The following is a 6,000-nucleotide window of genomic DNA, read 5'->3' on the forward strand; positions in this document are numbered from 1 at the left end:
TCAAGTAGATAATGTCTGTAAAACATTTAGCCCCGGTTACTGGCACAAGGTAAAGGATAGTTATTGTATTATTATCCTCTTCCTCCCTCAGGATTCTCTCTGTGTTATATTAGCAAGTTAATAAACTGGCTGACCTAATTGTTCTCCCTCAACACATTTTTAATCCTCAGTGGCTGCATCTACATGCCAAGGCTTTTGCCTCTGGAGGCCAGGGCCCTGATTTGTAATCTTTCCCAAGCTGGGTGTGGGTGTTTCTGGGATTCTGAGGCTCTGGGTGCCCCAGGTGACTGCACCCAGGCTAGGAGTTTTTTCCTGGAGAAATCTCTGCAGTGTCCCCTGCGTATTCCACGTGTGTGAGTTTTGGCTGCTAAGGCCGGAGAAGCTAGGCTGGGAGGGCTGGCCCCTCCTGGGTGGACCTCGGCCTCAGCCCTGTGCTGGAGAGGAGCTAGCCCACCCACCTAGAGGAAGAAGAGGGAAGGCTGGGCAGCCCCAGGTCTCTGGCCAGTTTAGAATTTATTTTGTGGGCTTCTAAGAGGCGCTCCCTTGGAGGAGAGGGGGAGGGTGGGAGGGGCTGCGAGTTAGACTGCTTCTGCACCAAATGCCCACTTCATCTCAGATACACTGCAACCTTACAGTTGAGAAAGGCCTGGTCTACTATTTCTTAAAGTTTCTGCCCCATTTTAATTAAATGGATAATTGTTATAATGGAATCATGAAAGGAGCAATTACAGATTTTCCAGTAGTGCTTTTAACAACAACAACAAAAGTCTCTGGCAGACCCTCTGGATCCATGGGCATAGTGAGAGAAGGAGAAGGAGTCAGACCCTTTGCCAGAGTTCACACATTTCCTCATGGCCAGGAGCAGTGTGTACCAGAGGGGTATTTAGTAAGTCATCATCAAATGGTTGGTGAGCACCTCCTCTGGGCAAAGGCTCCCCTTTGACACTTTGCTTGGACAGCAGAAGTTGCTCCTGGATTGAGGTAGATGTGGAAGGAGACTTCAGACCTCATTGTTCCATTCTTCCTGCCACAACTGGGAAAGAGAAGCCAGCTGCCCCCTCAGCACTATGTCATCTCCATCCTACTTATTAAAATAGGGAAGACAGTTCTGACTAGACTCTGCTGTCTCCCTGGAGAGGCTGAGGGATGTCTTGCAGACACATCTGCAAGACATGAAGCAGTTGGGCTAGAGTACAAGCATGGAGGCCTAGCCTCCTGGCCTCCCAGACTCCCTACATTCATCCAAATTATAGAAACAGGGGAATTGGGAAACAAAAGAAAGGGAGGGTATCTAATGTGAAATGAATGTTTCTTATTGACTATATGAAAATGGGGTCTTTGTAGATCAAAAACAATCAAACATCAGCAATCTCAATGTAGTATGTGCTGACATACCATCTTTTTGAATTTGCACAAAACAGGGAAGACATGTGTTGCTATTCCCATGGAAGATGTATATTGTAGGACTTTACCTGCAGTCCCTATACATTTCAGAAAATCCCTCCCTTCTGAAGATCCCTCTAAGTTGCTAATAACCCTGGTTTTTCAGGAAGTGACCTTTTAAAATTGCCTTTTCAAGAATGGGACTCTGTAAGACAGGATCATATTCCCAATGGGGCATCAGCTCCATAAGTAAAGTCAACCTTTATTCCTTGAGAGTGACAGGCCATACTGAATTCCATGATAGTCATTTTCAAATGTGACACTCTACCCAAGACTCTGGTTGCACAAGACCTAGGCAAGTAATTATATTGCCACAGAAAGTAAGGAGACCCAGAATTCAGAATTTCTGATTTGGGGTTCAATGATAATCAGATATCACCTTTAGATGTTTATTTGAATTTACAAATGTAGAATTTAAATATTTTTGCATTACAGAAATCTTAGAAGCAGAGACAATCTCCTGCTTACGATGGTCCAGCTTAAGATTTTTCTACTTTATGATGGTTTTAAAGCACTAGGCATTCAGTAGAAACCATGTTTGGTATTTGGAATTTTGATCTTATTCTGGGTTGGAAGGTGTGGTACAGTGTGCTGCTGTGATGCTGGATGGTGGCAGCTGGCCACAGCACCACATGATCCTGAGGGGAAACAACATATACTGTATAGTGTATTAATTTGTTAAGCTCTGACGTGTCATAGGCTAGGTGTATTAAATGCATTTTCAACTCATAATATTTTCAGCTTACAATGGATTTGTTAGGATATAATCCTATTGAGGAATATCTGTATATTTGTAGGAAAGATAAACCAGTAAAAAAATACTAACACCATCAAAACTAATTACCCTTTAAAACATATCACTTTGCCAGTTCATTAAGCTTGTTTTGTTTTTGTTTGTTTGTTTGTTTTTGGTACCGGAAATTGAACCCAATGGTGCTTGACCCCTGAGCCACATTCCCAGCTCTTTTTACTTTATATTTTGACACAGGGTCTTGTTAAGTTGTTCAGGGCCTTGCTAGGTTACTGAGGCTGGCCTTGAACTGTCTCAGCCTCCTCAGTTGCTAGGATTATGGGCATGCATCGCCACAGCCAGACAGCAAGTTCTTGTTCTGCCAGATCTTGGATAAGAAGTCTGTCTTCATGAAGTTACTTGTTTCTAGACAAAGAATGAGTCCTGGAATTTCTAACCTGGAAATTCAGACCACTAATGTGGTCTGAATGTTTTCTAAGCAATGTCAGCACAGAAATCCGGGCTGGAAAGATTACTCTTTAAAGTATCAGTAGTTTTTAGTATCTGATGCTGTCCTTTATCTCAAGCCAGTCACTGTGACTGTCCTTTTGTGAAGATACAAATGCTCGTCTGTATTTTACAGCAGAGACTTCAAGCAAGCATCTGAGAGAAACAAAAATTATTGGTAAATAGCAGTGAGTCAGACAGCACCCAGCCTGTACAAATAAAACTGACCAGCCTGACCCCTGCACCTAGCTTGGTGCCATCACTGGTTGGTTGCAGTTGCGGAGCAAACTGGTGGGTGAGCCAGGTCGCCTACATCACGGAGGTAGGTGGCTGACAGCTAACCCGCCCAGCCAGCAGGCCAAGGGCAGACGTCATAACTGAGTGACCCCGCCTGACCCCTGCACCTAGGTCAGTGACATCACTGGTTGGTCGTAGTCGCAGAGCAAACTGACGGGCGAGTCAGGCCGCTTGCATCGTGGAGGTAACAGGTGGGCACCCAACCTGCCTGCCTTGTGGAGGTCGGCGGCGGGTAGCCAACCTGCCCAACCACCAGGCCAAAGAGAGACGCCACCACTGAACAACCCCACCTGACCACCACGCCAAGGTTTGTTGCCATCACAGAGTTAGCCAGAGGCTTCTTTATAGGCTGGTGCAGGCATTTTGAATTATTCCTGAGGGTGTGGTCATTATCATTGGAAGGGCAGCTCCCTTCCTGAGACACCTACAGGAGGTTAGAGGACCTTTGACAAGACCCAGAAGCCAAGAAGAGGAGGTATTGAGAGACTCGGGACCAAATCAGAGCCACCGGGGAGTATACCCCACCTGAAAGCCACCACCCCTAGAAGGTCGGCTTCCTAGTGTAGCACAACATTATCAAGTTCTCCCAAGACTTCAGGCTACTGAAGGCTAAGAGGTGAGTTATTGGAAATCTAAAGAACAATATTAGTCAATAGGGGAAATCTGCAATATCCCAGAGTTTCACTACTAGAGGGGTAGATACCTGAACAATATGAGAAAGCAAGGGAAGAAAATGTCCCAAACAAACCTAGATGGTATAGCAATAAAATCCAATGACAGCATGGCAGAAGAAATATCAGAAAGGGAGTTCAGATGTACATAATCAAAATGATCAGGGAAGCAAACGTGGAGATGAAAGAGCAAATGCAGACATTGAAGGATGAGATGAAAGAGCAAATGCAGACATTAAATGATCGCACCAATCAACAGTTAAATGAGCAAATACGGGAAGCAAAAGATCATTTCAATAAAGAGTTAGAGATATTGAAAGAAAAACCAAACAGAAATCCTTGAAATGAAGGAAACAATAAACCAATTAAAAACTCCACAGAAAGCATAACCAATACGATAGAACACTTGGAAGACAGAACCTCATATATTGAAGACAAAATATTTAATCTTGAAAACAAAGTTGACCAAACAGAGAAGATGGTAAGAAATCATGAACAGAATCTACAAGAATTATGGGATATCATGAAAAGGCCAAATTTAAGAATCATCGGGATTGAGGAAGGCTTAGAGAAACAAACCAAAGGAATGAACAATCTATTCAATGAAATAATATCAGGAAATTTCCCAAATCTGAAGAATGAAATGGAAAACCAAGTACAAGAGGCTTATAGTACTCCAAATATACAAAATTACAACAGAACCACACCAAGGCACATTATAATGAAAATACCTAACATACAAAAAAAAGACAGAATTTTAAAGGCCGTGAGAGAAAAGAATCAAATTACATTCAGGAGGAAACCAATACAGATATCAGCAGATTTTTCAATCCAGACCCTAAAAGCTAGAAGGGCCTGGAACAACATTTTTCAAACTCTGAAAGAAAATGGATGCCAACCAAGAATCTAATACCCAGCAAAACTTACCTTCAGATTTGACGACGAAATAAAATCTTTCCATGATAAACAAAAGCTAAAAGAATTTACAAAAGGAAAGCCGGCATTACAGAACATTCTCAGCAAAATATTACATGAGGAAGAATTGAAAAACAACGATGTAAATCAGCAAAGGGAGGAGCTACCCTAAAGGAACAACCAAATAAAGGAGAAATCAAGTAGTGTCAAAAAAAAAAAAAAAAAAAAAAAAGAGCCAAATGACCAGACTAAAGGTGAAAGGATGGGGAAAAACATACCATGCACATGGACACAGCTAAAAAGCTGGAGTATCCCTCCTCATATCAGATAATGTGGACTTCAAGCCAAGTTAGAAGGGATAAACAAGGACATTTCATACTGCTTAAGGGAAGCATAAATCAGCAAGACATAACAATCATAAATATCTATGCCCCAAACAGTGGCTCATTCATATACGTCAAACAAATCCTTCTCAATGCCAGAAATCTAATAGACCACAACACAATAATATTAGGTAATTTTAACACACCTCTCTCACCACTGGACAGATCCTCCAAACAAAAATTGAACAAAGAAACCATAGATCTCAAAAAAACAATCAATAATTTAGACTTAATGGACATTTATAGAATATGCCATCCAAAAAAGAGTGAATACACTTTCTTCTCAGCAGCACATGGATCCTTCTCTAAAATAGACCATATATTATGCCACAAAGCTACTGTTAGCAAATATAAGAAGATAGAGAAAATACCTTGTATTCTATCAGATCATAATGGATTGAAATTAGAAATAAATGACAGAGTAAAAAAGAGAAACTATTCCAATACCTCGAGATTAAGTAATACACTATTGTATGATGAATGGATAACAAAAGATATCAGGAAGGAAATTTAAAAATTCTTAGAGGTAAATGAGAACACAGAAACATCATATCAAAATCTCTGGGACACTATGAAAGCAGTACTTAGAGGAAAATTTATTTCATGGAGTGCATTCAATAAAAGAAGAAAAAAATCAACAAATAAACGACCTAACACTACAGCTCAAAGCCCTAGAAAAAGAAGAACAGACCAACACCAAAAGTAGTAGAAGACAGGAATTAGTTAAAATCAGAGCTGAAATCAACGAAATTGAAACAAAAGAAACAATTGAAAAAATTGACAAAATAAATAGTTTGTTCTTTGAAAAAATAAACAAAATTGATAAACCCTTAGCCACACTTACAAAGAGAAGAAGAGAGAAAACCCAAATTACTAAAATTCGGAATGAACAAGGAAATATCACAACAGACACAATTGAAATACAAAACATAATTAGAAGCTATTTTGAAAATCTATACTCCAACAAAATAGAAAATCTCAAAGACATCAACAGGTTTCTAGAGACATATGAATTACCTATACTGAACAAGGAGGACATACACAACTTAAATAG

Source organism: Sciurus carolinensis, chromosome 1, assembly GCF_902686445.1.
Source record: "Sciurus carolinensis chromosome 1, mSciCar1.2, whole genome shotgun sequence".
Taxonomy (NCBI): Eukaryota; Metazoa; Chordata; class Mammalia; order Rodentia; family Sciuridae; genus Sciurus; species Sciurus carolinensis.